This window comes from Brachycentrus maculatus, unplaced genomic scaffold (genome assembly GCF_059751285.1).
Source record: "Brachycentrus maculatus isolate JH-2025_06_01 unplaced genomic scaffold, ASM5975128v1 h1tg000660l, whole genome shotgun sequence".
In the NCBI taxonomy this organism is placed as follows: domain Eukaryota; kingdom Metazoa; phylum Arthropoda; class Insecta; order Trichoptera; family Brachycentridae; genus Brachycentrus; species Brachycentrus maculatus.
In genome coordinates, this window is record NW_028281395.1 from 702,626 (window position 1) to 728,349 (window position 25,724).

The 25,724-nt window shown below is 30.8% G+C and overlaps 1 long non-coding RNA gene across 1 annotated transcript; it reads right to left on the reverse strand.

The window, feature by feature from the left end:
• Positions 1-1,946: 1,946 nt before the first annotated feature.
• On the reverse strand, positions 1,947-25,245 carry LOC148300741 (uncharacterized). The gene is made up of 4 exons (XR_015838898.1): positions 25,036-25,245; positions 23,891-24,047; positions 3,235-3,336; positions 1,947-2,306 (listed from the first exon to the last, which is right to left on the reverse strand). It is a non-coding gene; the product is annotated as an uncharacterized LOC148300741 (long non-coding RNA).
• Between the last annotated feature and the right edge of the window lie 479 nt (positions 25,246-25,724).

Below are 25,724 nucleotides of genomic sequence, written 5' to 3' on the forward strand. Positions count from 1 at the left end.
TACTGCTGTAACTACTTACCGTTTTGCTGCGTAATTAATAAAAAAAGAAAATTCAACAAGAGAAAAGGCCTCAAATGAGATGGGTGCATTTTTATATTTTTGACATTGAAACAACGCTGGAGACCAAAAAGGTGTAATGCGATATTTTGGTATAAAATAAGTAACTTGTGTATTTTTTTGAGTTAAAAGAACCTGGTTTTATTGGATTTTGATGACATATGGCAATTCAATAATTAAAAAAAAATGATGGACCATTTATTTTTAACTAAGTAATGTGTGCAATACTTAATCAGCCATATATATTTTACAACTAATTATTAATAATAATAAATCCCTTACCGCACCCCAATGGTGCATAGGGCACTGCTTCATATAAACGCACTGTAATCTCGATCGATTACACATGAAGGAAAGGTGATCAGCCCTCCACTTCAGGTACCAGTCCAGTGTAATATTGAATAAATATTAGAGTGAAAAAATCACTTGTATTTATTAAACCCCCTGGGAATCGAACCCGGGACCTCCAGAACGGTAGGCGAGCATGCTGACCATCACACTACGGTGGCGGACAAAATTATTATATGATGAAATTATGTTCTGATGAATATTGGCTAAAACTTAAATGAAGTTTTAAAAAATATTTCCTGTGTGTTTATTCTTATCTCTTATTAATATTCATAATAAGCATTTATTAATAGGATTCTTCATCAGAGTTCACTTATGAACAAAACCCAAATATTTTTAAATTGTATGTAAGTCTATGGGGCCGTAACATTACACAACGCGTTGTAAGTTTAACATGTATCCAAGCGTTGCGGTTTCCAATACTATGGTTGTGTCGAATGGAAACGTCTATGACGTATAAACTCGTGTATATTTTTAATTTGTAGAATTATTCGATTACTAAACATGTCAAATATTTAGTAAATGTAAAAAACGCGAAAACGTGGTAAAACCGTCACTTAACTTTCTGAAAAATCCGTTAGATGGCAGTGTCCGCGTCATTTCTGTGCTGCAGCTTTGTGATTTCGCCGCTAGATGGCGGGCACGAGGGCGATGCGGGGGCCGCCGGCCGCCGTGACCTTGTACGAAGGCGCTGCCCTCGACGCCCGCTATCTCTGTCTATCTCCGTCTTGCGTCCCTCCTCGTGTGTCTTCGAGGAGTCGTTTTTTTTTCTTTCAATTTTTCTACCGAGCCGAGAAGCATGGCTACCTCTCTACTCACGCTGGGACGTTCACGCTCGGTAACTACGGCGATTCTCACACTCGCTTTTTATACATTATACAGACACCCGCGCGTTTTCCGTCGGTGCTTAGCTCACATGGGGTAGGTACCTACTCAACTGAGGTTTTTACACAATTTTCAATTATTCGTAGAATATTTGTAAACTCGAAAAAACAATGTTTTTTTAAATTTAATATTTACACTTTTTAATACAATTTAATACAATTTCTATACATTTATACGTATAGCTAAATAATAAATTTAGTTTCACTGTCTCTCCGAAAAAAAACTGAGCTCTTGTGCTTGGAGAGGGACTTACACTCAAGATTTTATTTGATTAATGGTATAATAGTATTTTTTTAAAAGATTTAGATGTAATGTGCATCATTTTTTTTTTCTTAAGAATTATGATATCTTCTAATTAAATAAAAATAATCATTAGGAAGTTTATTGAAGCATTTAATTCCCAAATATTTGAAGTTTTGTTGAAATTGTTTAGGAATTTTGGAATCTCAAAGATAACCTTTTTTTAAATTCAAATATTTGTCACCCTTTAATAATATTAATAAAAATAACATGTTTCTTTTTTATGCACGAATATATTTTTCTTATCAAGATAATACTATGAACTATTATGGATGACTAACGTATATAAGTATGTACATTTAAATTAATTTATCAGCCATCTTGGTATAGGTATCTGCCCAGGCGTTTAAATTTAGGAAAAAAAATTTTTTGGACATTATCAATGTAGCTTTTTATGGATTTATTGCATCTTTATGATAGTTTAAAAATCTATTCCATTAGTATTCCATTCACCTATGTGGAATTCCGTTTTCTTTCCATCTGTATGTAATTCGCTCTATAGTAGTTAGCACATTTAACTACCATCCTGGAGGTCGTGGGCTCGATTCCAGGGGTGATTAAAATAATTTAACGATTTTTTTTACCATGTATTATAATTTATTAAATACTATCCTCGACTTCATCTAAAGTTCATTATTTATCGCTCTGCCTTTTTATAAGTAAAGTGCAAGGTTTGAGACAGTGGCCTATCCACTATTGGGTGTGGAAAAGATCAACTGAAAAATATAAAAATGTACCTACTTACGTGGAATTCAGTAAAAAGTAAAAATAACCATTTCTTTCACTAAGCATTGAATAGGTTTATATTGGAAAATGTTACATATTATGAATATCTCATTTTTTTAGAAATGAATATTTTATATTAGAAAACAAGCATGGTCATCATTTGTAGGTAGTATGGTGAATGTTACACGCTTGGGCACCCGCAGATTTTTTTAGGGGGAGCAATTTTTTTTTAACTTTTAATTTACTCCAGCGTATTTGTATTTTGAACGAACGGACAGGACACTAGTAATGAAGGTCATACTATAGTAATATTTTTTTTTATTGACTCATAAATATTATATTTTTTATAAATTTTTATTAACATTATTTGACTATTTTCAATCAATGGCAAGTGCCCCCCCCTGCGGGCTTCCATGGTTACACGTGTATAAAGTGATCATTTAAAGTAGCATATGATAGGTCGTAAGCCCTGTAAATGTCCAAACTTCCATATTCTTCTTTATCTATGATGAAATATCAATACAAAAATCTTGATATTTAAGCATGAAAATTTATGTATTACAGTAAAAATGTTCGTAAAAGGTACTCGATTTTTGGTGTTGAGGAGATATCGGGAGTTCAAGTAAGTTAACGTGTTAAGCGCTGCATTACGGAGGTAAGGTTATAATATATGAACCTTAAATAAATCCGTATACATTATCGTTAAGACTTCATTAAATTTAATTGCGTATTGTTTAAATTAATTTATCACCCTTCATGATATAGGTACATACCTGTCTAGGCGTTTAAATTATAAAAAAAACTGTATACTTAGACATTATTAATGTTGCTTTTTTATGGATTTATTGCATCTTTATGGTAGTTTTAAAAAATCTTTTCCATTAGTGAAATTCATGGGAACCCATGTATAATACTTACGCTTAATAAATCCACGTTGATTGCCGAATTGATGATATATGGTGGTGTGTAATTATTTTGATTAGGGAATTGCCATCCATTCTCTCAGCTTGCAGCTCACATCTGAAACAACAAGAACAAATGGTTAATTATCGTAAATATTTAGCAAATATTTTATTTTATATTGTATTATCAACAAAAAAGTTGTGTTTGTAATGAATTAAATTTTTTGTACGAAATAAACAAAAAACTGTTTTACACAGGAAAGTTTTCTTGAAACATATATATTTTAGAATCTATTATGAAAGAAGCAAATCGATAAAACTGTGCTAGCTAAATTACATTCAATATTTATGATTTAACTTTATTTTTCTATCATTTTGATATAATATATAAGTGTATGACTTTTTGTAAATATTTTATTTCATCTATTTTATGAGTCATAAAATATACCCTGAAAAGGGCAACAGGTCGTTGCCGAAACTAGTTGGTTGTTAATAAAAAAGTGAGTGGATCAAAAAACAAAGTCTTTTTATTTCTCAAAATAATATATCACTATTATTCATTAAGTTAATGCTTTCAATATTCAAAATATAAGTTGAAAATATACTAAATTAATTTAATTACAACATTTTGAGTGTGTCCAAATACTTGTTCACAAAATCTGGATTATCTCCAATTACAGGAGTTATTTTCATATTATTATTTTTGACATGTCATCAAAGATGAAGAAGAATATGGAAATCTGGGCATTTACGGGGCTGACGACCGTCATAGGCTGGTTTAAGTGATCACTTTACACACGTGTAACATTCACCAATTCTACCCATTATTGACAATCACTACTCAAATTCTTGGAAGTTCTATATATATGAATTAATTTAGAAACCTTGTTCTTGACTAGAACTTCACTAGAGACATCTATTGGTGAGATGTAAAGGAATAATAAAAATGAAAATGGTATTTTCTGGCGTTTCTCATGTCGCTCACTCCTTTCAAGAACGTCATAAATCAAAAAACTTGATTTTTCAGGAGAACGTTTTTATAGTTTAAAAATATAATACTATATATTAAAAATAAATATCAAGCCACTTATTGAACTTTTTACTCTGCAACAGATCTTTTTAGGTAAAACCTGAAGTTTTTTTCTCCATTTGAAAAATATTTAGTATATTTAAAAAAATAATTTAACAAGACTTTTTTTTGAAATGCGAAAACATCACTTTCTGCCCTGTAGCGGGTAAATATTAAGTTAAAAATATGCCTCTTTTGCTGGGATATAGTACATTTTTCGGGCATTCCGGAAACATGCACAACTGAAAATTGACGATTTTTGATTTATGACGTTCTTGAAAGGAGTGAGCGATGTGTGTGATTATAATCCAGGATTCGGACCTCACATACTAATATAAGAGTTTCTGCTTTATAAAAAGCTTCTTTACATCTCACCAATAAATGTCTCTAGCGAAGTTCTAGTGATTTAAGAACAAGGTTTCTAAATTGGCTCATATATATAGAACTTCCAAGAATTTGAGTAGTGTGGTTGTCAATAATGGGTAGAATTGGTGAATGTTACACGTGTGTAAAGTGATCACTTAAACCAGCCTATGACGGTCGTCAGCCCCGTAAATGCCCAGATTTCCATATTCTTCTTCATCTTTGATGACATGTCAAAAATAATAAATTAATTTAACATTGCTTGAGATTTTCGCTAGTAATATGATTAAATGAGTAGGTACTTACGTACCAATTTATAATAAGTGCCTGAATATGCTAATCTCTTAATAACACAGTCGGTTGTTAAGGTTTAAAAACACGATCATGCTCATGCAGACATGCATTTAAAATGCATTTAGTTCGCTCGCGTGAAATTATTCAATACTTGAACTTGAGTAACATTTACGTGGTTACGTGTACCTATTATAAAATGCCGATGGTTGTGTTCACATAGCCTTGAACCCGGGCCGTTTGGCGCCAAACGAGAGATGCAGACGGGCGGCCATTTGCATTTCTAGCAGCGCTGCCAACCGTGCACCGTGACATTAGTCACAGTTTGGCGGGAAATACTTTTACTTGCTGAATTATATGACGCCATCTATTGCTTTATATTAAAACCAGTTTCGGTGATATTTACTATCGAGATTATATTTTAGCTATAAAAATGTGTAGTGGATTTGAAAGGAAAATTGGGGGCATCGAATCCGTAAAAATCAAGTCTAAATGTTCCATTTGGAACAATTACATCACGTCTAACTTTAAAATATATATTACACTTTTTTCTATGGAATCAACCACAAATTGTTGATTCCATAGATTGATTCCAATCGCTTAATTATAAAATACGATTGAGAAAATATAGAACATAGACAATCATTTGCTTTGCTTCCCAACATTTATTTGTATAATCAAGATTTATTTTCATATGAAATAGAAGATTGTCATACAGTTTTATAGTTTTCTTTCTCATACTTTTCTTTGACCCATATCCTCACCCAAATATTAAGGGTACCTCATCGGATTCATGCGGTGTTATCTTAATCGCTAATTATATGAAGTAACTCACGAGTGAAGGACATTACTGTTGCTTATGAGAGCGCAATGCACAATACTTTGAAGAATGTAAAAAAAATATATGAAAGAGATTGGGGTGGCAGCTTTAAATGAAATTTACGACAATTTCATAAAATCTAATGCAGCACATGTTTTGATGCATTCCGCATCATTTTCAAACTCCGTATATGAATCTAAGTCTAAATTTTAGAGTTGTGTCCTTGGGACGTTGAAGGATGAACTCTAAAATTTAGACTAGATTCATATACGGTGTTTGAAAATGATGCGGAATGCGTCGAAACACGTGTCACATTAGATTTAAAAAAAAAGTGGTAGATATTAAGTGACAAAATATGTCCATATCCAAATATTGATAAGCGACTTTTAAAAATTTCATAATACAATAGATTTATTTGATGCAAAAATAGTATTTGACTAGAAACTCAAGATCTAAATATCGCCTTTCAGCTCAAAACGACTCGGATAATCCGGCTCTGCATTCAAATACATATAAGTACCTACGTATATAGGTAATATAAAATAAATTATTTTGTAGAGAATGACCAAACGAGCTTTGTCGTTTGCATTTTAATATTCGCGGAATCGCAGATTGTATAAGTTTGGTTTGTTGAACTTTAAATAGAAAATGTTTATACAATACACATCGTCGTTCTGGTGACTAACTGTTGTATCTGCATTTGCACAAATTTTATGGCAGATCTCTTTTTGTGTGTTTGCAATTATAACTGTTAATTTTATTTGGAACGCGCCAAGAACCGGTGAAATTTATGAAGGATTCATTTTGTTTATTTAAATACAGATATGAAATAAAAACCCTAGATTCTTGATATTTGATCAACAATTTATGATACAGGTCTGAAACTTAGGCTGATTTAAAAAAAAAAATGGTATGCATAAGGTTGAACGTTAATTATTATATTTAAATTAACCTTATTTTTTAACTTAGTAAATATGTGTTACATAAATGTCATGTTTTTTCATTCTTTAATTTTTAACTCAATTGATATATTGGATAGAAAAAGTCCTAGGAAAATAGATTAGAAACAATCAAACTCAGATGGTATTACACAAATTGGCAAAAAAATTAACTGATAAATGATAAATTAATGCAAATATGATAGAAGTTAATTATTTTGGGTATGTATAGCATGTGATATTCGAATGCAATAATTGTTTTTATAGTAAGCAGTTTAAACAAAAGATTTCTCTTTCATTTTTAGACCAAACCGACCCATTTTTAAAAATATGTAAAATAAATATCTTACAAAAACTGACTAACTTTTATTAATTATCCAAGATTGACATAGCTCAGATTTCTGGTATTACTTATATTTTTATTTCTCTTCTAACTGCACTCGAAAATCACAATTTTTATACAAAATTCATAATCGCGTTTCAAAGATAAAATTTCGAGAATTATTCAATGCAAATATTTCTTACCTATCTACTATTTCTTACCATTGCATTCATTATTTGTTTTATATTCGACACCTTCAGACTTCTATGCATTTTATATATACATTTTCTCAAAATATTGTTGTCCAATTATTGTTTTGTGGCGATCACCTCTTGTATAAATTCATGTAAATATTTTCTAGTACCTACTTACATATATTTGGCCCACCTTTCGAAGCTATAAGGCAATGAACCTGAGAAATGAATCGTTATTATTATACTATTAGGAGTTGTGTCGTAAATGAGACTGTATGTAACTCTGTCGCCATTTCCAGGCTGAGTAACGCGAATCTGAGTGCCATACAAAACCTATATAAAATATACTAATACATATATGTCCAAAGCTACAATGTTCCTTTTTGTGGAGACGTGGGAAGATTGAGATTGAATAACCCTCGAAGCTGAGAGATGAGTAACACTAAGAATAATAATAAAAAATCTGACTTGGAACCTTGCTCATATAATTCGGCTGATTCTTTAAGAATATGTGTATTTTTATGAAGATTTTCGCATGATTCAGATAAAATTTTCCGTGAACAGACACTGGAGATGTTTTTCAAAGATTTTTAGTGTCAAGAATGTTTCTTTGTATTTTTATGCCTTGTAAATACATTTTTTTTAAGTAAAGCTTACTCACATAATTACTTTGCTTGCAGCTTTATTATAAGTATCTTGATCTTACATAACACATTCTAGATTTTTCAAAATCAGAGCAATAGAGACAATCGTCAAATACAGTCAGGAGTACTCAACAGTGCATCGTGAAACTATTTGCAGTTATTGTATAATAATCAATCCATAAAATGTTGGTATGACGTTATTTTTATGTTTTTATATGCTCATTTTTATACTCGCTTGTCTCAATGTAAGTATAAACATGAGCCACGCGCGAATACTGAATACAAAGATAAGTGTATTCTAATATGTACAAAAATAAATTTCATACTATTTCATATTGACATCTCAATAAGACGAAGAAGAATGTGGAAGGGTTTTTTATTAACAGGATTTCATGGTTTATTTTTCATAAAGTTTTAGCGTTTTAAAAAATAGTATTTTGAGCTCATGTATATCTAGACCTAAAGGCCCCATATAAATATGCCCCGATAAACCGCAACCTGTTTTTTTTTAAAACCCATGTAACATTTACGTAATTGTATTGTTTGCTTAAAACACTGTTTTGTATTGGGAAATTTGTTTTTCTTCGAAGTAAATATACGGTCTTGAAAATAAAAAAATGAGGCAAGGAGTTAAAAAAAAATTCAAAATATTTTCTAAAAAAATCAAATTTCAATACATATTCTATTAAAAAAATGAGCGCGGAGACACACACACTCTCTCTCTCTCTTCCTCTCTCTCTGTCTCTGGGTCCTTGCGCGGCCGGTCCCTTTCTGAACTGGACGTTTGCGAGTTCAGCCTTAATAGTTTACACGGGAAAATATTAAAAATAGATAGTAACATAACTCAAGCCAGTTTAAAAGTCATCGATAATAATGGCGGACGGGATATACAGCGTAATATTATAATTAATGTTGTTACGGACCTCTGAAATGGCAGAATAAGTCATTCACCTTTCCCGCCAAGCCGTGGAGCAAATGGCGGCTGTTGATCTTATAATAATATTTTTTTACAACCACATCAAATAAAAGTAATGGATCGCTCGGGCAGACTGAAACAAAGGATTTGGTATTCGTGAGTGGTTCATTTTTACCTTTTCATTTTCATTTACGATTTTAAAAGAATACATTAATTTATAAATACAAGGGTCGAATAACGCTTAAATTCTTGATATTCTTCGCAGATACAGATATTTGTTTTTAACCACTTTTACCAGGCAAAAAAACCAGGAAAACTTTGTATGATCGAGCATTTCTAATACTTGAAAGATGTAAAGAATTGGCATAACACGGCTGTCCAAACTTAAAATACAGTAAGGGACATTTTTTTTGTACTACGTTTTTTTTGCATTTTTGGACTAAGTAGAATCTGCTTAATCCAAAAACGCAAAAAAAACGTACTTCAAAAAAATGTCCCTTACTGTGTTTTGAGTTTGGACAGCCGAACAGGCGTGTGTGTATGAAAAGATATGAAAGAGGTGAAGATTGTGTGCAAAATAGAGTGGTGTGGCGTTCTATTATCTCTGCCTACTGCGGTGAAATGTCGTTTCACCGCGGAGGTGAAATGGTCGTTTATCTACCATGTTGTTGGTGCCGGGTTCGATTCCCAGTGAGAAGATCAAAATAAATATTAGTAATTTTTCCCTTCAATATTAATTACAACAATTCTTACCCTGGAGTGGTATTTGATGCGCTGGATTGATCACCTTACCTTCATGTGAGAAAGAATCAAGATAATACTGCGTCAATGCGATGCAGTGCCCTATGCACCATTGATTGCGGATAAAGATTAGAAAAATAAAAGATTTGTTGCAATATTTTTATTGTAAATTGTGCGCGTAATTTGAATATAAAAATAATTCATCTGTTTTACATACAAAAGTTTTAAGCATTTAAATGTTAATTTTATTCAAACATTTTATAAAGTACCTACTTAAGAAGTACCTATTGAAGTACCTACCTGATAGATATAACCGAATATATTTCAAATAATGAGTCTATTTTTACTCTATGGTACGAACAGAGATTTAAAAAAAAGAACTGGGCGTTCGAAATTGAAACGAGTGATCGCATTTCAATCTCTGCGTTTTGCATATTCAATTTAGTCTCTGATTGGATAAGACAAGTCGGATTGGCGGGACTTGTGTTAGGTTTGCATGCATGTAGTGGTGCAGCGTAAGTATGGTATCTCTGTGTTGGCGGGCATTAGCTTATGACCGTTTGTGGCCTTGAACGATGCCAATAAACCAAGGCAGAGTAGCTTGGCCGTGATTCTATGTGTCAAAAATCTATGGCATGATATTTGATTACAAAATCGAAACAAGTTATTCGAAGCAGGCGTTCTTTTTTTAAATTCCTTGCCTTAAAATAAAATACTGTCGAAAAAATTATATAATAATGCAATAAATATTTTCGTTCCATTAACCTCATATGGTGTTCTACTCAAAGTAAGGACATTTTGAAGTGTTACGCATTGTTGATCTTGCTAACTATTTATATATTCAAAATTCTCTAGTGTTCGCAGTCAAATGTGGTGCGAGTAAAAAAGGATCACAAAACCCTAATGTATAAGATTTAAACTTATTTTTTTTACTTATTAAATTTTTTTTATCATGCTTGGCGATCGATTATATCGTAATGAACATTTTTATGAATAAAATAGAAAAAAATATATAACTGATTCGATTCCGTTAAAAATCAAAATGATAGTTTTAGTTAATAAACCTTTCAAATAATTTGGAATTATTGGTAGTGTCCATGTTATTAAGCTAGTACGAGTACGGATATGCAACTCTCAGCGCCCTAGACATTTCTGCTATTTTCCTTTTCTTACCTACATTTCACCATCTACTTCCTTTTCCATATACCAGACGCTTTCTAATAAATAAATAAAATAAAATGATATAAAATAAAATAATACATAATAAAATATATTTTTTAATTGATTCGACACTCACTTTGTGGTAAAAACCATCCACATTAATTAAAATTTTACATAGTAAATACCACTAGTGTGTTTTACTTAGTAAATATCACTATTTAATTACACAGATATTTCACTTTGTCCAACAGTATCGAGAGCATCTTATCATTATATTTTTAGCGATCAAGTTAAACACGTACTGTATAGGAGAAGTGCCCTATGCACCATATGGGAGTGATAAAATCAAAGTAATTAATATAGTAATATAGTTTTTATCGTGGACTGTTTTTTTAAGTAAAATAATTAGTATATAACGTTATTACCATGAGTAAAATAATTAGTAAAAAGTAGTATTTACTTCTATGATATGTATGTAGGTAGATGTCTATGAATAATTTATATTATTCTATTTCGGTCTGTTTTAAACACTACCGGTTCCTCTTTAAATGTCAGATGGGAAAAAATCAAATGTTTATGTTTATACCACTATACAACTTTTATTATTATTCCACGTTGTGTCATTCGCGATAGTTATAATAATAAAAGTAGCGCCGATTTAGAGAAAAAAATCCTCGAGAATATATTTTTGTCGGGAAAAAAATTGAAGAGACCTACATCCAGCAGTGGAGAGAGGGCTGGCAATGAAGAGGAATTAAATAATTAATTTTCACCAATACAGTAAGTTAAAAGATAAAATTTTGAGAATCGTATAAAATTATTATACGAATTTACTATGATGGGATTAAGGGGTAATTTTTTGGTTTATAATTGTTTTATTAAACTTCTTGAACAGAATATAGCAATTTATAAATATATGTGTATGATATATCTGTACATTACAAATAGTGTTTTTTTTTGGTAAACTATTTTTTAATTATTCAATTCATTTACTAGACTTTTCTACTTTTGACAATATTTAAATTTTTAAAATTTATAAAATGAAATAACTTTGTTTTAACCACTTTATTATTGGTACACTTTAACTTACCGGTTCGACAAGAACCTTGTCATCGTCAGGGTTTTTTAAATTATAAAACATTAAAATACTCATAATTAATTACATTCCCTTATCAAAAACTACATCCTAAATGTTTTAAAGTATCTGCGAAAAACATTCAAGATTTTTTATTTATTTATAATAGGTTACGCTGTTCTCTCCAATAGAGAGACTAAACTCTTGTGCTTGGAGAGGGACTACAATTATCATTTTTTGTTCATATTTGTTAGTGATAAAATTTATTTTTATTATTAATATTTTAAATATCAGATTGCTCTAAAAATTTAAAATGTCCTTGTTGGTAATAAATAGTCAAGAATATATTCCCTGCTTATACGTACATGACAATTAAATAGTATATTTATTTATTTTATTTTTAAATAAAGGTGCAACGTGTTTTTAAATCAAATGCTCTACCTGTTTTAAAGTAATTTTTTTTTAATAAAAAGAGATTTTTAATAACAATGTTTTTAATTTTATTTTGAATTTTTATTCGACTTAATACATTTTATTTAATAAGCTGAATTCAGAAGTATAAGTGTTTGGAAATGATTCGGAATGCATCGAAACACGCGGCACAATAGATTTTAAGAAATAGTGGTATTTACCAAGTAAAAAGTATATTAAAAATATTTTATTCTGAAATGGGCTAAATAAATATTGATTTTAAAATGGTTTTAACCTTGTGAGAGTATACAAATGTATACATGGACATTATATGTGGAAAACGTTGTACATACATGTATAAAATATAAGTACCTACATAGACATACAACTTAAGTTACATCGAGGTAGGTTAGTATGCATGGAGTGCCTGTTGGATCGACGATCCATGAATTTTAATGCATTTAAACATTAATTTAATGTGCAAGTGAATTACAAATGACCACTTATTTATACTCATAGTCTTTTAAGTTTAATTATTCCACTGTCCAACCAGCTATACATTTCGTAAAAATTTTAATTTAAAAATTTAGTCGGGAAAATTAGTATGTACCTACATGTTGGATTTACAAATTAAAATTATTGAAAAATCGAAAATTATTTAGTTTTAAAAAAAATGTTTATTAAATATTGTACATAAATACAAACAATCACAAATAATCGACACTAATCTTTTGAAAATCTGTAAAGAAATACGGAAAATAAAAACGATTAAACTTCCTACTTTTCAAATGGCAGGAATACAAATATATATCTTGACGTCATCAGTGACGCATTCTTGAATGATCACTGAAACTAGTCTATGACAGTTCTTAAGTCTTGTCAATACTCAGACTTCCATATTTTTCTTCATCTATGTTGAGATGTCAATTTGTTCTAGTCCACGTAACTCTGAACTCTAGATACGGCTTATGCTACACCGTTTATCATGTTTCTACTTAGGCTCCAACTTCATATGGTAAGTTTTATAGCCCATTTCTATTTGCGAGTCATTCTACTCTTTATGATTAATGTCACAATAATATCATGTAATTCTTGAGTTAAAAATTCTAGACAGAAATTCTTTTCTAGTTCGTTAATTTTCCCTCACCTACGCACATACCTCTGTTGCCCTCAAGCACAGGGTACATTCTCATTCATACCTCACAGTCAAATACGATATTCGTTCCGCATGAAAATACCTTATAAATATTTTGACTTAAAGGTCTAGATACACTCGCTCATATTTGCACAAAAGCATGCTTTTATTGAGCAACTGCTACTTAGTACCATGTGTGTACGTACTTTGCCAGAAATAAGCATGCTTAAAAATCGACAGTCATGCTACCTGCAGTGCAAATAGGAGCGGTGTGCTCTTAACGCATCTGAACAGGTTTGTTTACGAGCTTGTAGTATCGATGTATGCAAACGAACATGCTTTTTTCAAGCAAATGTATATAAGTAGAGAGCTTGCTTGTCTTAATGACCTTAACCTATCCTACTCGGATCCGTGATGGTACATAAGGAACTGTCACGAGAGGTGGTATCATACATGTTAAAAATAGTGAAGGATATTGGTACCATAATCCAAGCTAGGACACAAAATGCCGAACCTTCTTCTAGTGGAACAGAACGTCTGTTGACGACAGTCAACAGTCCGGCTTCTCCTGAGGAGTGCAACGTGGTTTCCTCCCAGCAATGAGCAAATGCTGATTGGTCCAAACTAGATTATCCCTCCTTTTACCAACACAGATTAAAATAAAGCATATTTTTTAAGTAAGAAGAAACAAAAATCTACTTAAGAATCTAATAACCTTGTACAAAATAAGCAAAATAAATAATAAATGCAACTCCCATTTAAAAAAAGCATGTTCATTTAGTAGCATGTGTATCTTTAGTAATACAAATATTTTACTTTTTATTTTTTTACAATGCATTGACCTCTGAGTCATGTTAAACTGGCAATACTTGGACCCTCGCGACATACCATATAATAAAATAAGATAAGTTATATTAATTTAGTAAAACTGATTATTCGTTAAGTGTTCCGCCGTATGAAATTCATAAGATATTTGTTTATGCTCTTACACGCTTCGTATCGTTGATTTCAAGGAAAATACTGCAATAATAAAAACGACTCCTTGTACCATAAACATTAATTTTATTTTGCCATAGAGATATTTTTAATAGAGAGGGGAATAACCGAATGAAATTTTATTGCGTGTTTGAATAAAGGTAGCTACCTACTGCTACTACATATTCCCGTGCATGACGGGTTTTGATAAACAATAATATTTTCTGCACATTCATACATTTGAGTGTGAAAACTTGGTTGATTGGTAAATGTAAATTAAAAATCGTTAGAAGTAAGTTAAGTACCGAAAAAAGATCTAAGAATTGTTTAATTTACCTTACTTATTATGTACAAGGTTTACAGATCATTAGGTAGATTTTTGTTTCTTCTAACTACAAAAAGAAACGAATGAGTGCTGAAAGAACGTTAAAAAAAATTATAAGGCAAAGGAAAAATTAACAGCAAAAGAAGACCGAGGAAAACTTGAAATTTTCAAGTTTAATCAAATATTTGAAAGTGATCGGGTTAAGAGTCAAAATAATCGTATGAGGAGATGCGTGAATGTGGAATGGGCGAGGACTATTCAAATCTCTGCTTAACCCTGTGTTGAAGAGACGTGCTGGTAAGTTAGTTAGTTATAAATATAATATAAGTAAGAACTAGGCTTTCGTTCATGCGACACATTCCACCGCTCTTTATGCAAAGCTAGAACTTCTACTAACTTCATAGTATTTATTCCCATACTCCCTTATATTATATTGTAATGATAAGGTCATCATGTCACAGGATATATCCTTTTATTTTTATTATGGAAAAACTAAATGGTAATACTAAATATTCAGGCGCCATTTTGTATTATTTTCCCCCTCGTGTGAACTTATTTTCTCGGTAGAACTTTGCGTCAAGGACAGTGAGAAGTGCAACGAAATGCAACCGACTGTAACTTGCTGTTACCCCATAGAGGTGCTGTTAACCTTGTTCGTGCTATAATTGATGCGATCGTACTTTTATACAACGCTATTTTCATTCCCAGCCACGGGTAAAACAATCCAAAAAAATGTTCAGTGCATTAAATTAAAAGTCGGCTATTTTAATTAATACGTAGTACGCTACGTGTCTACCTTTGACATGTTGAAAACTGAAAGAAAAAATACTTATGTTTTGTACTGACATTTCTTGGTGGATTTTTCTTCATTTTAAATAATAAAACAACAACAATATACTTTATTTTATATTATTTTATTTATTTTATTACTTTTATTTTATTTGACCAGTGACTGGGATTCGTAGTTACCCAGTCTAATCTACGAGTACCTTTGATACGTTTAACAAATTGAGTTTTGTTCTGAAATTTTATGGTGGAACTGTATTGAATATAATAAATAATAAAACAACCATATAGTTTTTTCCACTTTTATTTTATTTGACCATTGACCGGGTTCTGTCGTTACCCAGTCTGATGATATCGGTAACGATGAAACCCCTTCACTGGTCAAATAAAATTAAATTTGAGAAAAAACTATATGGTTCTTGTTTTATTAAATTAAATAGATTAAGTGATTGATTTAAAGTCATATTATACCGTATTGACTTTTGGAGTTCATTTTACACCATCTTTACTCGGCCCGATTACTGTTACTCAGTCTAGTTAAATTAAAAATAAAGAAAATAGAAAGTACACATATGATTCTTTTCACAATGCTTGTAAAGTAATGAAAATATTAAAAATCTATGAATTAACAATTCAACCGAAAACATTAAAAATGCTAAGTGACAGCTACAAACAAGAGGCACATTACCCGCCATGAGCAATGCTTAGTTTTGCTTGTGTTACTGTTACGTTCAACAGATAGCACTGCATAGCACCGAAAAAAAACTGCAATTTTCTTTTGTCATGTCACAGGTATAAAAAAAAAACTCGCGCGTATTGGAATGCAACGTTGTCAATATTTCAAAGTGTATTTTTGGTGAATTATATGAGATTTCAGATTTTGAACAAAGTAATATATATATATTTTTTAAACAGAGATTAATAAGGCTTATAAATACTTTTGACATTTATAATTTCAATCTAGATTAAGAATGTAATACTTGCCTAGCGGTAAATATTAGGTAATTTCCTGTACTTACCAATTATTTACTTTCGCAGTTTGGAAATAAGCGGATAAAACCGTCAAAATAAAAATTACTCCCACATTTCATACAGTGAATAAAATTTATTATGAAATGAATAAACCTGATTAAAAGTTTGTTAATATCTAGTTAGACGATTGAGTCATTAACGGTATATATTTATGATTATTTCATTTATTAAATATCTCAACATAGATGAAGATTTCCATATTTGCGAACAAGTATTTGGACACACTCAAAATGTTGTAAATAAAAAAACTGGTCAAATTATAAGGTACCTACGTTAAAACAATTAGATCATGTTTTTTAGGCGGGTTTCAACTATGAATATAATCCAGGATTCAGACCTTGCATAAAAATAAAAAGAGTCTCTACTTAAAAAAAGGTTTCCTCATTCCGACATAGATTGCTGTTGTGAACTCACATGTACTGAGTCACGAGATTGATCAATATATCTAGATATTTCACAAATGTATATAATTTACAACATTTTAATTGTGACCGAATGTCATGGAGATTATATGAAATTGGAAGTATTTTTTTACATCTCAATATAGATGAAAAATAATATGGAAGAGTAACTGCTCAATAAAAAGCTTCTTTCATCTCACCATAGATGTCTCTAGTGAAATTCTAGTGAATTCCAGCACTATGTTTCGAATTTGAACAATATATATAGAAGTTCCAAGAATTGAAGTAGTGTGGTTGTCAATCAAGGGTAGAATTGGTGAATGTTACACGTGTGTAAAGTGAGAGTAAGCCCCGTAAATGCCAAGACTTCCATATTCTTCTCCATCTTTGTTAATATAACAACAACAAAAAAACTAATAATATATTATGTTCGTTTGAATGTCACATTACGGCCGTACTTTTAGCTTCCACTGGTCGCTATAAATATGGTAATATTAATATTTACGGAATGAGTACTTAATTTTTTTACGCCAACATATAATGAATATTACAAGTAACTGTACGCGAGTGACTTGCGGGCAGAGACCACGCCTAGAACATTTACTCAGCGATACATCAAGTCGATTCGACTGGCTTATTAAGGAAACGGAAGACTGCCTATTCTCGTTCACCTGTTGAGAATTTTAGACATTAAAAATTATAAGGTAGATCAGTGTTCCGCAAAGTGTGTGCCGCGGCACACTGGTGTACCGTGCTGATTAGTTGGTGTGTCGAGGAAAAAACTGAAAAAAAAACATCTCTCCACCTACGGTTTTTTAACGAATCTACATTTAATGTATTTTTAGTTTTTTTTAGAATATATATGAAAAAAAAATATTTTTACATATTTTTTAACCCCTTACCTTTGAATAATTCTTTTCTTTTCAAAACCACATAATTATCTCGAAAAAAAATAATTTTTTCCATGCAAAAACCGTTTTTTAAGAAAAAAATCTATTTCGTAAAATGTTACTTGGATTTAGAGGAAATTAAGTTGCGACTTAACGAATTCTGGGCATTAAAACTGAAAATTTCCGAAATATAACTAGCACATTTTTGGCTGATAAAAATTCATATCCACTGCTTTCAAAGCATGTTATTACAGTCCTTTTACCATTTGCCACGACTCACTTGTGCTAATTGGTATTTTCAACTCGGACTACTAAATTAAAAAAAAAAAACGCCTGATGACGATTAACGAAGAGAGCCTTATCAAAATCGCATTTCGCATTAAGCATAATATGTTATATATCGGAGTTTCACAGGAGAAAGTGATCGAGTGCATTTTTTACAAAAACGTGATGATTGACTATATCTTACTAGCTTAATATTGCCCTGAAAAAATCCTAAAGTGATTTTAAACTTAACAGTATAATATATTGACTTGTTTAAAATGACTAACTGCATTGAAGTTTATTTTCTCGCCAAGCAAAAGTGACTTATGTAAGTGGACCTCCTGAACATTTTACGTTTTTTTAGTTATTATTATTATGTTTTCGAATTATATTAATTTTGATAGTAATATTTATTCAATAAAGTTTGTTTTTTCTTTGGTGTACCTCTAAAATTTCTCAATTTGGTCGTTGTACCTTGAACAGAAAAAGTTTGCGGAACACTGAGGTAGATGGCCAGGTATAAAAAAATCCCACGGGCCCTCCCCGATCGTTAAAACTCCTGACCGGGGAGTTGTTATTAAGATCCAGATTGTAGACCCGTCAAATTATTTTCGGACGTTTTTTGCCTCGGGTCAAAGCCTACAGCGGGCATAAAAAATCTGTCGGAAACGTGAAACTGGTTTAGAATAAGAGCGATTTACATAATATATTTGAAGTGTTAAAAATTGACACTGACTTGCGGTGTATAAATAGTATCCAGAGTTGCAAATAAGCACTTTGTTTTATGTGTTTTTTTTTTAATAATATATGCATACCAGTGGCGGTACTTCCCTAGAAGCCCAAAAGCCCGGCTTGCCTAACAACTCCAAATAAAAATGACTTAATCTAGACCAAATTATTAAAAATACATAATTAATGTGTACCTGTTTTTATTATTATGATTATTACACACTATGCATGCCATTATATGGTGATGGTACTTATTGGTGATGGTTGATATCTGAGGAAGATATTTTATTATAGTGAACATTTTCTTTATTTCAAGGTGATGGATATACCTTACAAAAGTTATATGTATGCATATTTTTACAATGATTACAATACATTGTTTATATTTATAATACTTTCTGGGTGCTTACTATACTGGGAATGATATGAGGTGAAGAAATTATAGGTACATCATATAAGATGTAATATATTAATATTATAACGAATGTGAAAAAAAATGGGTTTGCCTTACTGGTAAACCCTAGGCACGCCACTGATGCATACGTACATGTTTTATTTGAATGAAGAAATGTTTGAGTTATTTAATTTCAAATGCAACATGATTTTTATTTTGATTTTTTTTTTAATAAAACTCATTTTCACTTAAATTAAAATATAAAATTGGTTAATATCAGAAGTTTATTTTCATTTTTTTTCGAATTAGTTTCTATCCTTTTTTGTTTATCACATACATATATATTTTAAATTAATCTTACAATACGGGATAAAAATCTATTATATTCCATGTATGTTTTTATTTCAAACATTTTTTTATGACATTCGTGTTATAATAAAATCCTCCCAAATCTAACTTATATTTTAAATTAAAGTTTTTTTTAGGAAATAACACTATTTCTTGAAATCTATTATGCCACGTGTTTCGATGCATTCCGTATCATTTTCAAACACCATATGATGCGAAATGCGTCGAAACACGTGTCACAATAGATTTTAAGAAATAGTGGTATTTACTAAGTAAAACTTAAATCGAAAATGGATAGATTTTACTAAAAGTGACTGCCGAATCAATTAATGAAATTATATTTTAATACTGTGCGATTGAATTCAGTAAGTATTTGAAATTCATTTGAAAAAATAAACAAATATTTGGGGTCAAAAGAAAATCAAGTAAGAAAAATAAGTACTTTTTAATAAATATTTTTTTTTTAGATTTGTACCCTTAGGACATTGACAGATAAAGTAAGGTAGAGGTGAACTTTATAAACCATGCAACATTTATTATTCAGTCGTTGAATGATCATCAATATTTTACTTTAATTTAAAACCTTCAATAGATGTACTTTCTCAGCATTTCTTCTCCATGTTATAATGGATAAATTTAAACGTTGTGTTTCACTCTCTTTTACTGCTCACCGATAGTGCTTGAAGGAGACGTGTATTTACTAGTGCTTACTACTTGATATTTTATTTTGTTAATTATGATTTTATGTTATAAGACTATTTGTTACAAGACTTTTTGTTTCTCTATTAGTGTATTCGTTAGTGTATTTTTAATTGTTGTATTAGATACTGTATATATGTATTATATGTATATGTATTACCTTAAAGGCTTCAGCCGTTCAATAAATAAATAAGTAAATAAATAGATGGCAGTAGGAACATGCAAAAGCTTTGTTTATTGTCACACAAAAAATGTAATTGAAATATGAATGTTCGCGGGCAGAATGGAGGAGGTTACACAGTATATAAAGTGATCACATCAATCAGCTAATTAATCCCAAGCCCTGTGAATGCATAGAACAGCCTTATTCTCAGGGATGATCCTTCAATGAATCATAGCTTTAATATATACGTATAGCCTATAAAACCACCGTTTTGATATTCAACTAATCAAGTTAATTTTCTTTCTTGAAACTATTAGATGTTAATTTTATATTCCCGGTGAATGTATTATATCCTTGGTCACCCACACTGATATTCATATACCTGAAGAATAGTAAAAAAGTGACACGGACGTGTATCATAATAGACTCGAATCTGCGTGACTAAATTTTTAATCGGCATATATTTTTAACATTTCCTATCGGACGTAATTAATATAGTGTTAAAAAAAGACAGCCCTATACGTCTTGTATTGGGTCATATAAAAAGTCTCCACAGTTCTTTAATACATTTTTGAACAAAACTTTTCATTATTGAAAATCAATTTTAATCAAGTACATATTGACCATTATTATCTGTGACCTTTTGCCATTTTTTTGGTTGCTTCATAATTCCATCAGTGTAGAAATGCTGTGGTTTATCATAAAAAAACTTGTAGAAATGAATTAATATTGAAAAAATAAGTTTTTTTTTTCAATAAATGTAGACTGAAATGTCACCTTTTAAACACATATTCGTTTGAAACAATAGGGTGAGAGTTGCCTGAAATATGGGCATCAACACCATCTAGTGGCAACAAAACCGCAGAGACTTTTCATATGACCTATTAAATATAAGTACCAAGCCCAACAATATCCATACATTATAACTTAATTTAATGAATAAAATATGTGTAAATGTCTTGCTATTTTTTAAGTATGTACGTATTTGACCACAGTTAAAAAATAGGTTGAATCTACAAAAACTTTTCACCTGGCGAATATTAACCTCAACATGCGTACCGCCCTAACTGTGGGGCCATAAAATACCAGGTCAGAAAGCGTATGGTATTATTTCAAATTGGCAATATTTATTGATTATGCGCAAGGCGTATGTTTAAAATGTTGGTATCTAATCTAAAAAGTTAGTTTAAAAATTAGATATTAAAACTCATTTCGCAGGATACAACATTTTCATTAATATGTCACTGCTCGAGAAGTTAACTCAGTGTAAATTTAGAGAAAATACAACAGTCTGTTTACAGTTATTTTATCTCTATTTTAAAAAAAAAAATTATTTGGCTGTATAAATAACAAAAAAAAACTAGAGGTAAAATAACTGTGAACAGACTGTAGTCACACTTCGACATAATTAGATGAACTAACCTATTTACTATAAATTCACGAACAAAGGTTATTTTCTGCCAATTTTGTTTTTGATGAATGGAAGGGCAGTTTAATGATATTAATATTACTTTTAAATTAATTTTTTTATAATATCTGGATTTCCCTTAAAAAAAAACGTTTTTGAATTTATGGTTTTATTAACCTTATGCAGTAATGCCAGCATTATGGTTATCGCTTATAATCTTTATTTAATGCTATTTCAATAAAAATGACGTCGATTTTATTTGACAGACGAATGAAGACGAAAAATTAATGGCTATCTACTAGCAACCGTTAAAAAATCTTTTACAAAGATTTTTCGTAGTGGAACTGCATATTATATAAGAACGAAAAGGTCGCTTGTCCAGCGAAATAACAGTAGAAAAAGTTCTTTGGTTGTTTAAATTTTATAAATGGGAATGGTTCGCATTTAATAATAATTGATAAAATATGACCATTCATCAATATTCTTTTTTTTTCTCCATACGCGATATACGGTATGGTATATTACCATATAATGATATCAATCTGGTAAAAATTTGTTTGCAACATTAAATTTTATGTATTTTAAATATTATTGGTAAAAGTTTTAAAATAAAGCGTTAAAATAATGCTTCTCGTCTTTTGATACCAACACCGACCAGGATAAGAGAATGACGTTGTAAAATATTTATCGGGCTCGTCCCTTCTGAAAGTTTAAAAGGGTTACAGGATGTCTAAGATAGTTTTTTTTTGTATTTTAGAATCTGGTCGATAAAGGTACGGGATTGAAATGAGGCTATCTATTTGATATCCCAACATCCCGCTGCCCCATCAATATAAAGGTTGCACGAAGGGGGAATTCGACTTTTGATAAAGCTCATGGGGCAGAAGCTCGTTAATTTATAAGCTTATTTGGAATTCAGTACTGTGATATTCGTACACAGAAAACACACACACACACACACACATATACTCGTTTATTGTTTAAACATATAAATAAATAAATATATATATATATATATATATATATATATATATATATATATATATATATATATATATATATATATATATATATATATATATATATATATATATATATATATATATATATATATATATATATATATATTAATTATATTCTCATTATTATTAATATTTAAAGCATTTACTTTGTGGTTAGTCATTTTTACTTATTATTATTTTTTACAAAAATGTTAATAAAATTAGTATATAAACAATCACCGAGAAATTTATGTCTACCGGTTTCGATATTTTAATTTATTGTTTTGAAGATGAAAACTCGTTGCAAATTACAATTGCCTGATATAATTTTAAATGTTGAGGATAATATACATTCGAAATGCCTCAACTTTTAAACGAATCTTATAAAGCTAACCTCACAATGGCCTCTATATGTTCGTTTTAATACATGCATGTGTCTGTCTGCGGTTTCAGCGAGCACGCTTGCGGTTAGGGGAACTCATATTAAATAAAGTTTAACGTAAAAGCAAGTTTTAAGTCGAAACACTTAAAAAAAAGTATCAGAGTAGTTGAATATGTAACGTAGCCTTATGAAATAAATTTTTGATTAAAAAAAAAAAAACTTTTTCCAATAAAATACTATTGTAATGAAATCAACTAAAAATTACAAAACAATTCTACAAAAAGCACAATTGAATTGAAATTAAAATATTTTATTGGTAATAAATATTTATTTGAAAATGAACTTGGTGCGTTTCGAAACTCAATTAAGGAAGTCAATTGAGTTTTTTTACAAGGAGTGATAGAGTAGAATATAAAACAGTTTTTGATTAGTCAAAAAGCGTTATGGTTGCTTTTTACATGACTCTTATTGGTTTGCTGGATTTAAAATATTTTAATACTGAACGATATTCGTTTATATAAGTACGTTTTAAAATTGAATCTGATTTTGACATTTTTGAATACATTTTGATCAATGGCGTCATTAGTTATCGGAGTGACACTGAGAAATATTTTTTTAAATATCGAATTCTGTATAATCCACCAAAGAGTGGCAGCTGGGAATCAATTTCGCAGGAGGCCCATCCCTCTTAAAATCAGACCACATGGCCTACACCGAGCAGAAGAAGAAGAAACAGAATATATATTTATACATTTTTATGCTTTTAAATTAATAAGATATTATTTTTTCACTTACCATTAATGTAGAAGATGTGTGACGTTTTTTCAGGGAGTTCTTTTCAAAGAGTTTGAACCCTTTTTTTCGAACGTTAGTGATGGACACGCTTTCAGCTCCTTGAAGATAATTTCGTTGATCGTAGCTTTTTTTAGTGTGTGGTTATGTATTCAGTGTGCTTGAATAAATGTGATATGTGCATATTAAATTAATAAAATAATACTTTAAATTGTCGTGTGCAGTAAGGTCAGCGTCGCCGCGTGTAATTTTATATTTCAACGAGGGTATTGAATAACGCAAAGGTATTGCATACATGTTTTTACAGTACATAATGAATTCAGCGAATAAAACGTGCCTTCCATACTGAGTACAGAATTCGAATAGAGGGATGGATAAAATCGTTATTTTCTGAGAAAAAGAGTAAAAAATACACAAATCAGCCTTCCAAAATGCGTAAAGAATTAAAAAAAAAATTATGTTATTTTCAGAGAAAAGTACTAAAAAACACAGTTTGTAAAAAAGCACATTTAAATTTTGTCGGCATAACAATACCGGACAAAAGTCAAAAGAATTCTACATTAAGCCCCGTGTGGAATAAAGAAATGAAAGCGACACAGGTGCTTAATTTACATAGGACGTGTTGTACTTAAATACTATGTAGCGTCTCCCTTCACATGGAAAGCAACAAGACAAAGAATGTTAGGGTACAGGTATACGTAGGTACAGGGCAGGTACCTACCTGTAAGTTACAGGTTAAGGTACATCCACTCTTTGCTGGACGGCTGAAGCCACCCTCCTCCGAACGGAGTGTTCAAGAACAAAGCAAATAAGACCGGGAAAAGAAAGCTTTTTGGTTCTGTGGTTTTTGAACTTCTTGTCAGAAAATGCTAAGAATTTTATATGATTCTTATATATATATATATATATATATATATATATATATATATATATATATATATATATATATATATATATATATATATAATTCTTACGTTTGATATGATATATTCCACGATTAGATAATGTATATATAATCTGAAAGGATTATGTGTATTTTGAGACAAGCCAACGAACCGGCCAAAAGAGAAATGACTTTATAAGGAAAAGATTAATGCTGTATCAAAACGCCTTCTCTCAAAAAGCAATCATTAAAATATAATGCTTACCCTTTCAGCGACATCAAACCACTCGAAGATGATTCAAATAAGAAACCGATTATGTGAAACTGGGAATTAGATTTTCTCTTTTGAATAAACTGAAAATAAATGTAAAATGAGTTTGTGTGTGTCGGTCACAATGCTGAGTCAAGTGTGGTTAACGAAAGCTCTGTGAGGATGGTGACTAATCACTCCCGCGCTAGGGCGACCGCTCGCGACACCGGTTGCCGGCGGACTGGCCTTGTCGAGGCTTTACCTCTGCCTACTTGGCGGCCGAACCACACCACCGCCAAGAAGATGGGCTCCGCTAGCGACAAGGACGAAATGTAACGAATTCAATGCCACGGCGGCGAAAAGCTCCCACCAAACCCTCACCGCTTTCAGACTCGACCAAACTACCCTCACCCCTTTGACAAAAACCGGGTAAATGGATATTTTTACAATAAGAATCAAGGTTGGTCCGAGAAACGCGTTTCCATGGTGTTTTATTTCTGGCATTAAGGTCGGCACTCTGTTGAAAGCTTTCGTTATTTGAAAGCTCTCCCATTGAAACAAATTACAAACATTTTCTTGCTGATTAAGTGGTCGTATTTGAATGTCTTTTAAGGATTTGATATCTGACTACCTGAATCTGCAGGATATAATTATTAAGGGTACATGAGAAAATGGTCTCTAATTGGATACAATTAACAGTAAAA